We start from the raw sequence: 10,609 nt of genomic DNA, 5'->3' as shown, positions 1-10,609 counted from the left end.
GGGGCCATTTGGGGCCCGCAGCTAATTGTTTACCGGCCCGCCACACGTTCTGCAAATAGTATTGTAAAAATAAAAAAGAACATTTAAAAAAAGTGGAATGAGGTGAAATCTAACGAGAAAAAGTTGCAACGTTGACACAAAAGCTGCCATGCAGGCTGTTTTTTTTTTCTTTTGTCTTTCTTTATTTTTCTTTTTTTTGCCATTGCTCCAAAAAAAAAAAAAAATAATGACAAAAAATCCATGTTATAATGAATTATTTTCAGGGCTCCAATTACTTCAAATATTTCACTTTAAAATGTTTTATGTGGTAAACCAGGCCTGGCCCTAACCAATCTGGCGCTGTATATACTCACAAGAAACCGAATAGCTTTGTCTTTGACCTTTTTTTTGACTTAAAGAAAGCAAATTAACATATTATATGAGAATGTTATGTTATGATTATCTTTAACCGAATCACAGCAGTGCTCAAATTAAAAAAACAGCATTCCCTCTCATGTGATATTGCTTAATTAACATTAATGATGTGCACTTTAACAACTAGGCTTACAACTATACCTAATATATAAAGGGGTGGAAAAGTGACTATTACCTGCAGGGCAAACATTAGCTAACCAGAAGGCAATAACAATGTAAACAAAAAACACCTGCTTAAAAGATCTAATACAAATGTCCCTGAGGAATGTAAGGTGGGAGTACTGTAATTACCTAACGTTATATTATTATTTACCATAACAATTTAGCCCCCTCCACAATATTAACCCGACGTTAAAACAGAACTAGCTATTTATTGATTAGCAATTGCCGAATCATGTAACATTAGCTTAATGCTAAAAAGCCAGGTTACTATCACATTCTGTAACAGACAAATAATTTCATGTAGGCTAACGTTACCTACCTGCTACCTCTGTCTTTTTCTCGTTTCTCCTCTTCTTCTTTTCTCTTTTTTCTTCCCTGGGCACCTGACAGTTTTGGCCGTTGTGTTGATTTTTTGATGTGGTAGGAGTCATGATACGGGAAGGGAGGGGGCGCACAGGGGGGGCGTAATTTTGTAACAAATAATATTTCTATTAAATAGGCTTTACTTTGCATTTTAATTAACGTGGGATTATTTTTTGTATTTAGAAATAATAGTACCAACTTTTTTTTTTTTTTTTCTCCAACATTTGTGGCACTGGCGTGGCGCCCCCTGATGGACGGCGCCCTTAGCGTTTGCCTATACGGCCTATGCCACGGGCCGGCCCTGTGGTAAATATTGCATATATTGTGTCGTAGCCATATAAAAACATCAAACTTTTCTTTGACAAAAGTGCATAAAACAAACAAAATAATAGTTCCAGCATAAAATGGACAGATATATCTGAAGTTGATCTCGTAACTTAAGTGTTGAAAGTAAAAGAAAAACCGAATAAAAATGTATCACTTTATGAGTGGAGCACCTTTTGGATCCCAAATATATTTAGTGATTTTTTATTTATCTTTTCACTGTGATTACTCAAAAATATGAAAGAAATAAAATAAATGGTGTCCTACAATATTGATCTTTTAGGGCTCTAATTACTAAATACTGCATATTTCAGTTTTACTATAAAAAAAAACTAAGTTGTTTTTGACAGAAAAGCTATAAAACATTTATTTTTATTACTTTATATCAAATTGAAGTTGATATAGAGATTTACTGTAAGCGTTAAATAATTAAAAAAAAATAATAATCTGATTTATTTTTAACATTTTAATGACTGAGACCCTTTATGGTCCCCGGGACCCCTAAAGGTAAAATATATAAAAAATCCAAATATTTTGTTATGGTTTGAAAATGAAAAATATCAAAATGGCCCCCACATGCTTTAATTTTTCCGTGTGCGGCCCTCTGTGGAAAAAGTTTGGACACCCCTGGTGTAAGCGGCCCGCTAACAATACCAAGACTCGTGTTTGAAGAGCGCTGCCATGACAACAGGACGCAAACTGTCAAATTACCCAGTTTGACCGTGGCCTGGTTTCTCTGCACCGTCTGCTGCAGGAAAGATTGAACATGACCACAGACTGTGTGTGTAATTGTGTATGCTGTATTTTCCCGACCATAGGGCGCACCGGATTATGAGGCGCACTGCCGATGAATGGTCTATTTTCGATCTTTTTTCATATATAAAGCGCACCGGATTATAAAGCGCACTGCCGATGAATGAATGGTCTATTTTCGATCTTTTTTCATATATAAGGCGCACCGGATTATAAGGCGCACCGCCGATGAATGGTCTATTTTCGATCTTTTTTCATATATAAGGCGCACCGGATTATAAGGCGCACTGCCGGTGAATGGTCTATTTTCGATCTTTTTTCATATATAAGGCGCACCGGATTATAAGGCGCACCGCCGATGAATGGTCTATTTTCGATCTTTTTTCATATATAAAGCGCACCGGATTATAAGGCGCACTGACGATGAATGAATGGTCTATTTTCGATATTTTTTCATATATAAGGCGCACCGGATTATAAAGCGCACTGCCGATGAATGGTCTATTTTCGATCTTTTTTCATATATAAAGCGCACCGGATTATAAGGCGCACTGCCGATGAATGGTCTATTTTCGATCTTTTTTCATATATAAGGCGCACCGGATTATAAGGCGCACTGCCGATGAATGAATGGTCTGTTTTCGATCTTTTTTCATATATAAGGCGCACCGGATTATAAGGCGCACTGCCGATGAATGGTCTATTTTCGATCTTTTTTCATATATAAGGCGCACCGGATTATAAAGCGCACTGCCGATGAATGGTCTATTTTCGATCTTTTTTCATATATAAAGCGCACCGGATTATAAAGCGCACTGCCGATGAATGAATGGTCTATTTTCGATCTTTTTTCATATATAAGGCGCACCGGATTATAAGGCGCACCGCCGATGAATGGTCTATTTTCGATCTTTTTTCATATATAAGGCGCACCGGATTATAAGGCGCACTGCCGGTGAATGGTCTATTTTCGATCTTTTTTCATATATAAGGCGCACCGGATTATAAGGCGCACTGCCGATGAATGGTCTATTTTCGATCTTTTTTCATATATAAAGCGCACCGGATTATAAGGCGCACTGACGATGAATGAATGGTCTATTTTCGATATTTTTTCATATATAAGGCGCACCGGATTATAAAGCGCACTGCCGATGAATGGTCTATTTTCGATCTTTTTTCATATATAAAGCGCACCGGATTATAAGGCGCACTGCCGATGAATGGTCTATTTTCGATCTTTTTTCATATATAAGGCGCACCGGATTATAAGGCGCACTGCCGATGAATGGTCTATTTTCGATCTTTTTTCATATATAAGGCGCACCGGATTATAAGGCGCACTGCCGATGAATGGTCTATTTTCGATTTTTTTTCATATATAAAGCGCACCGGATTATAAGGCGCACTGCCGATGAATGAATGGTCTGTTTTCGATCTTTTTTCATATATAAAGCGCACCGGATTATAAGGCGCACTGCCGATGAATGGTCTATTTTCGATCTTTTTTCATATATAAGGCGCACCGGATTATAAGGCGCACTGCCGATGAATGGTCTATTTTCGATCTTTTTTCATATATAAGGCGCACCGGATTATAAGGCGCACTGCCGATGAATGAATGGTCTATTTTCGATCTTTTTTCATATATAAGGCGCACCGGATTATAAGGCGCACTGCCGATGAATGGTCTATTTTCGATCTTTTTTCATATATAAGGCGCACCGGATTATAAGGCGCACTGCCGATGAATGGTCTATTTTCGATCTTTTTTCATATATAAGGCGCACCGGATTATAAGGCGCACTGCCGATGAATGGTCTATTTTCGATCTTTTTTCATATATAAGGCGCACCGGATTATAAGGCGCACTGCCGATGAATGAATGGTCTATTTTCGATCTTTTTTCATATATAAGGCGCACCGGATTATAAGGCGCACTGCCGATGAATGGTCTATTTTCGATCTTTTTTCATATATAAGGCGCACCGGATTATAAGGCGCACTGCCGATGAATGGTCTATTTTCGATCTTTTTTCATATATAAGGCGCACCGGATTATAAGGCGCACTGCCGATGAATGAATGGTCTATTTTCGATCTTTTTTCATATATAAGGCGCACCGGATTATAAGGCGCACTGCCGATGAATGGTCTATTTTCGATCTTTTTTCATATATAAGGCGCACCGGATTATAAGGCGCACTGCCGATGAATGGTCTATTTTCGATCTTTTTTCATATATAAGGCGCACCGGACTATAAGGCGCACTGCCGATGAATGGTCTATTTTCGATCTTTTTTCATATATAAGGCGCACCGGATTATAAAGCGCACTGCCGATAAATGGTATATTTTCGATCTTTTTTCATATATAAGGCGCACCGGATTATAAGGCGCACTGCCGATGAATGAATGGTCTATTTTTGATCTTTTTTCATATATAAGGCGCACCGGATTATAAGGCGCACTGCCGATGAATGGTCTATTTTCGATCTTTTTTCATATATAAGGCGCACCGGATTATAAAGCGCACTGCCGAGGAATGGTCTATTTTCGATCTTTTTTCATATATAAGGCGCACCGGATTATAAGGCGCACTGCCGATGAATGAATGGTCTATTTTCGATCTTTTTTCATATATAAGGCGCACCGGATTATAAGGCGCACTGCCGATGAATGGTCTATTTTCGATCTTTTTTCATATATAAGGCGCACCGGATTATAAAGCGCACTGCCGATAAATGGTCTATTTTCGATCTTTTTTCATATATAAGGCGCACCGGATTATAAAGCGCACTGCCGATGAATGAATGGTCTATTTTCGATCTTTTTTCATATATAAGGCGCACCGGATTATAAGGCGCACTGCCGATGAATGGTCTATTTTCGATCTTTTTTCATATATAAGGCGCACCGGATTATAAAGCGCACTGCCGATGAATGGTCTATTTTCGATCTTTTTTCATATATAAAGCGCACCGGATTATAAGGCGCACTGCCGAGGAATGGTCTATTTTCGATCTTTTTTCATATATAAGGCGCACCGGATTATAAGGCGCACTGCCGATGAATGGTCTATTTTCGATCTTTTTTCATATATAAAGCGCACCGGATTATAAGGCGCACTGCCGATGAATGAATGGTCTATTTTCGATCTTTTTTCATATATAAGGCGCACCGGATTATAAGGCGCACTGCCGATGAATGGTCTATTTTCGATCTTTTTTCATATATAAGGCGCACCGGATTATAAAGCGCACTGCCGATAAATGGTCTATTTTCGATCTTTTTTCATATATAAGGCGCACCGGATTATAAAGCGCACTGCCGATAAATGGTCTATTTTCGATCTTTTTTCATATATAAGGCGCACCGGATTATAAAGCGCACTGCCGATGAATGAATGGTCTATTTTCGATCTTTTTTCATATATAAGGCGCACCGGATTATAAGGCGCACTGCCGATGAATGGTCTATTTTCGATCATTTTTCATATATAAGGCGCACCGGATTATAAAGCGCACTGCCGATGAATGGTCTATTTTCGATCTTTTTTCATATATAAAGCGCACCGGATTATAAGGCGCACTGCCGATGAATGGTCTATTTTCGATCTTTTTTCATATATAAGGCGCACCGGATTATAAGGCGCACTGCCGATGAATGGTCTATTTTCGATCTTTTTTCATATATAAGGCGCACCGGATTACAAGGCGCACTGCCGATGAATGGTCTATTTTCGATCTTTTTTTCATATATAAGGCGCACCGGATTATAAGGCGCACTGCCGATGAATGAATGGTCTATTTTCGACCTTTTTTCATATATAAGGCGCACCGGATTATAAGGCGCACTGCCGATGAATGGTCTATTTTCGATCTTTTTTCATATATAAGGCGCACCGGATTACAAGGCGCACTGCCGATGAATGGTCTATTTTCGACCTTTTTTTCATATATAAGGCGCACCGGATTATAAGGCGCACTGCCGATGAATGAATGGTCTATTTTCGACCTTTTTTCATATATAAGGCGCACCGGATTATAAGGCGCACTGCCGATGAATGGTCTATTTTCGATCTTTTTTCATATATAAAGCGCACCGGATTATAAAGCGCACTGCCGATGAATGGTCTATTTTCGATCTGTTTTCATATATAAAGCGCACCGGATTATAAGGCGCACTGCCGATGAATGGTCTATTTTCGATCTTTTTTCATATATAAGGCGCACCGGATTATAAGGCGCACTGCCGATGAATGGTCTATTTTCGATCTTTTTTCATATATAAGGCGCACCAGATTATAGGGCGCATTAAAGGAGTCATATTATGTTTTTTTCTAAATGTAAAAGACTTCCTTGTGGTCTACATAACATGTAATGGTGGTTCTTTGGTCAAAATGTTGCGTGGATTATGTTTTACAGATCATCTTCAAGCCGCTTTCTGACAGTCGCTTCAGGATGCGCCGTTTTGTGGGCGGTCTTATTTACGTGGCTCACCTTCGACAGTGTCTTCTCCCCGTCAGCTTTGTTGTAGCGATGTAGCGTGCAAGGGCGGGAGTGGAAGAAGTTTCTAAAGATGGAGTTAACTGTTTTAATGACATTCAGACTTTACTTCAATCAATAACGGAGCAGCATGTTACGTGTGCAGGAGGGAGTTGACGGCACAGACACAAGGGGGCGATGTTGCTCTATGTATTTTATTATATATATATATATATATACAACTGTAGTTACTGACAGCGTTTTTTTTCTGAAGTGTTCCTGAGCCCATGTGGTGATATCCTTTACACACTGATGTCGCTTTTTGATGCAGTCACGCCTGAGGGATCGAAGGTTTTCGGCCTTGTCGCTTACGTGCAGTAATTTCTCCAGATTCTCTTAACCGTTTGAAGATATTACGGACCGTAGATGGTGAAATTCCTAAATTCCTTGCAATAGCTCATTGAGAATTGTTGTTCTTAAACTGTTCAACAATTTGCTCACGCATTTGTTCACAAAGTGGTGACCCTCGCCCCGTCCTTGTTTGTGAACGACTGAGCATTTCATGGAAGCTGCTTTTCTACCCAATCATGGCACCCACCTGTTCCCAATGAGCCTGGGTTGTTCCAAATAAGTGTTTGATGAGCATTCTCAGTCTTTTTTGCCACTTGTGCCAGCTTTTTTGAAACATGTTGCAGCCGTCAAATTCCAAATGAGCTAATATTGGCAAAAAGTAACAAAGTTTTCCAGTTGGAACATTAAGTGTCTTGTCTTTGCAGTCCATTCAATTGAATATAGGTTGAAAAGGATTTGCAAATTGTATTTTGTTTTTATTTACCATTTAAACAACGTGCCAACTTCACTGGTTTTGGGTTTTGTAGAAGATGAGCTGTAATGTTGTAATGCCCCCACTAGGGGATGCCCTAAATGGCCTTGGGTGTCAGCGATACCTTGGAAGGAAAGGGGAGAGAACCTCTCAAAGCACTTCATGCTACTCTCTGGAATCCCGGACAAGCCCCCTATTATGTTATACGCCAGCCAGGGTGTGCCGAATCGTAGCATGAAACAAAGTGCCACTGCAATAAGGTTTCCAATAACGAAGAGAAGGGACAAGTGTTTTCTGGCTACAGCCTACACACCTGCACATAATCAAGTAACAACCAAACAAACAGAACCCCTAGCCAAATTAAAACACAAAAAAGTAGTTCACTTTGCTGTGATTATGTACATAATGCGTCCGCGCTGGCACGTGAATCCATTTATGTTTTTAAAGTTTTAAAGCTTTCCGAACACACCTTAGCCCTGATTGTTTTTCTCAAGTAAAAGTGACGTCATTTTATCACAAGACATCATCGTAAAGTCCAGCTTTAAGACTTCCTGCATGGAAAATGTCTGAGTCGGAATCCTCTTATCAGATTTTTACAAAACAGGAAATGCCAGTTCAGCACACACGCTCCTACGGCTAGACGAGCCAACCTTGCATCTTCCAATTTGTAAAAAAAGCAGGCTTCACTACACATCCGTCAGTCAGTTACAGACGTGGAAGTTACAAGTTTGATCATCTAGGTTTTTTTAGTGAAAATGCTAACCTGGCATGATGTTCAAATGTATCTCACCTAGCTATGCTAGTGTTGCTATCCTAACATGATGTTAAAGTGTAATGTTAGCATGTAGCTCGCATAGCTATGCTAATGTTGCTAACGAAGCATGATGTTAAAGTGTAATGTTAGCATGTAGCTCGCATAGCTATGCTAATGTTGCTAACGAAGCATGATGTTAAAGTGTAATGTTAGCATGTAGCTCGCATAACTATGCTAATGTTGCTAACCAAGCATGATGTTATAGTGTAATGTTAGCATGTAGCTCGCATAGCTATGCTAATGTTGCTAACGAAGCATGATGTTAAAGTGTAATGTTAGCATGTAGCTCGCATAACTATGCTAATGTTGCTAACCAAGCATGATGTTAAAGTGTAATGTTAGCATGTAGCTCGCATAGCTATGCTAATGTTGCTAACGAAGCATGATGTTAAAGTGTAATGTTAGCATGTAGCTCGCATAGCTATGCTAATGTTGCTAACGAAGCATGATGTTAAAGTGTAATGTTAGCATGTAGCTCGCATAACTATGCTAATGTTGCTAAAACAAGCATGATGTTAAAGTGTAATGTTAGCACGTAGCTCGCATAACTATGCTACTGTTGCTAACGTTGTATATTTGTTGGTCGTGTGACGGGTGATGAGCCAAGAAGACGCCAACCAGGAGTCGTCGAACAAAAAGCTTTATTTGTTTCAGCGAGCTTCAGACTGGAACTGCAGCTTCCAGGATAAAGAGTATGGGCCTGATTACTCTTTACTGACCACTGTGCCCAAATACCCCTTAGACGAGGACCCCCACTCTTCGTAACTCTGGCCTTGGAGCCTTTGTTGTTTGGCCAGTCAATCTTTACCTGACATTATTCCTCTGATCAGTTTGAGTCGGGTGACCGCCGGGCCCTATCATCTACTCCTACCTGTGAGGGCTTCCTACCAGATGTTGCTAATGTCTTTACACTTCCTCCTAAAATCCAAACCTGCATTCTTTTAGGATTCCAATATCATGGGGGCAAGAGCCACCATTCTCTAGAGGGCTAGTGATGGACATGTGCACTTTTGATGCTACCTAAGGGCATATTTTCTTAGTTGAATAATCCTCTAAAGGATTCTGTGACCAAATGCAAACTCATGCTAGTTCACCATCATATAAGAAAATGGTACACAATATAATTTACCACACTAACCAAGCATTATGTTAAAGTGTAATGTTAACATGTAGCTCATATAGCTATGCTAGTGTTGCTAACCTAGAAATAGTGTTAAATTGTTAAGTTAACATCTAGCTTGCATCTATGATTGCTAACGTAGTATAATGTCAACATGTAATGTTAGCATGTGGCTCACATAGCTATGCTAGTGTTGCTCGACTATGTGTTAAAGTGTAATGTTGGCATGAAGCTTGCATAGCTATGCTAGTGTTGCTTACCTAGCATGATGTTAAAATGTGATGTTAGCATGAAGCTCACATAGCTATGCCAGCGATGCTAACCTAGCACGATGATAAAATTTGATGTTAGCATGAAGTTCACATAGATATACTAGTGTTGCTAACCTAGCATGATGTTAAAATTTGATGTTTGCATGAAGTTCACATAGCTATGCCAGCAATGCTAACCTAGCATGATGATGTGTGATGTTAGCATAAAGCTCAAATAGTTATGCTAGTGTTGCTAACCTAGCATGATGTTAAAATGTGATGTTAGCATGAAGCTCACATAGCTATGCTAGTGTTGCTAACCTAGCATGATGTTAAAATGTGATGTTAGCATGGAGCTCACATAGCTATGCCAGTGATGCTAACCTAGCATGATGATAAAATTTGATGTTAGCATGAAGCTCACATAGATATGCTAGTGTTGCTAACCTAGCATGATGTTAAAATGTGATGTTAGCATGGAGCTCACATAGCTATGCCAGCGATGCTAACCTAGCATGATGAAAAAATTTGATGTTAGCATGAAGCTCACATAGCTATGCCAGCGATGCTAACCTAGCATGATGTTAAAATTTGATGTTAGCATGAAGCTCGCATAGCCATGCTAGTGTTGCTAACCTAGCATGATGATATATGATGTTAGCATGAAGCTCACATAGCTATGCCAGCGATGCTAACCTGGCATGATGATAAAATTTGATGTTAGCATGAAGCTCACATAGATATGCTAGTGTTGCTAACCTAGCATGATGTTAAAATGTGATGTTAGCATGGAGCTCACATAGCTATGCCAGTGATGCTAACCTAGCATGATGATAAAATTTGATGTTAGCATGAAGCTCACATAGCTATGCTAGTGTTGCTAACCTAGCATGATGTTAAAATGTGATGTTAGCATGGAGCTCACATAGCTATGCCAGTGATGCTAACCTAGCATGATGATAAAATTTGATGTTAGCATGAAGCTCACATAGATATGCTAGTGTTGCTAACCTAGCATGATGTTAAAATGTGATGCTAGCATGGAGCTTACATAGCTATGCCAGCGATGCTAACCTAGCATGATGATAAAATTTGATGTT

This window comes from Entelurus aequoreus, linkage group LG03 (genome assembly GCF_033978785.1).
Source record: "Entelurus aequoreus isolate RoL-2023_Sb linkage group LG03, RoL_Eaeq_v1.1, whole genome shotgun sequence".
Lineage (NCBI taxonomy): Eukaryota > Metazoa > Chordata > Actinopteri > Syngnathiformes > Syngnathidae > Entelurus > Entelurus aequoreus.
Note: the sequence above shows the minus strand (reverse complement) of the source record.